The following is a 262-nucleotide window of genomic DNA, read 5'->3' on the forward strand; positions in this document are numbered from 1 at the left end:
CACAAAGGTGCCTGGATGACCAGCCCCGCCCTAGCTCCCCACTGGAGGGTGTTCACACTCATGAACGAATTCAGGGCAGTGGTCACTGGTGATCTGGGTGGCAGGAGGCCTTGCCTGGGCCAACGACCCCGACCCCAGACCATCAGACTGACCACCATCCCTGGCCATCTGCATACCTTGATTCTCTGTGCGGGCCTCAGGCGATGCGGCCGTGTGGCAATGCCTTGCAGCCTAGCCATCAATTCCTGCAGTGGTGTGGAGG

This window comes from Echinops telfairi, unplaced genomic scaffold (assembly GCF_000313985.2).
Source record: "Echinops telfairi isolate 266 unplaced genomic scaffold, ASM31398v2 ScPeMD7_7457;HRSCAF=8495, whole genome shotgun sequence".
NCBI classification, from domain to species: domain Eukaryota; kingdom Metazoa; phylum Chordata; class Mammalia; order Afrosoricida; family Tenrecidae; genus Echinops; species Echinops telfairi.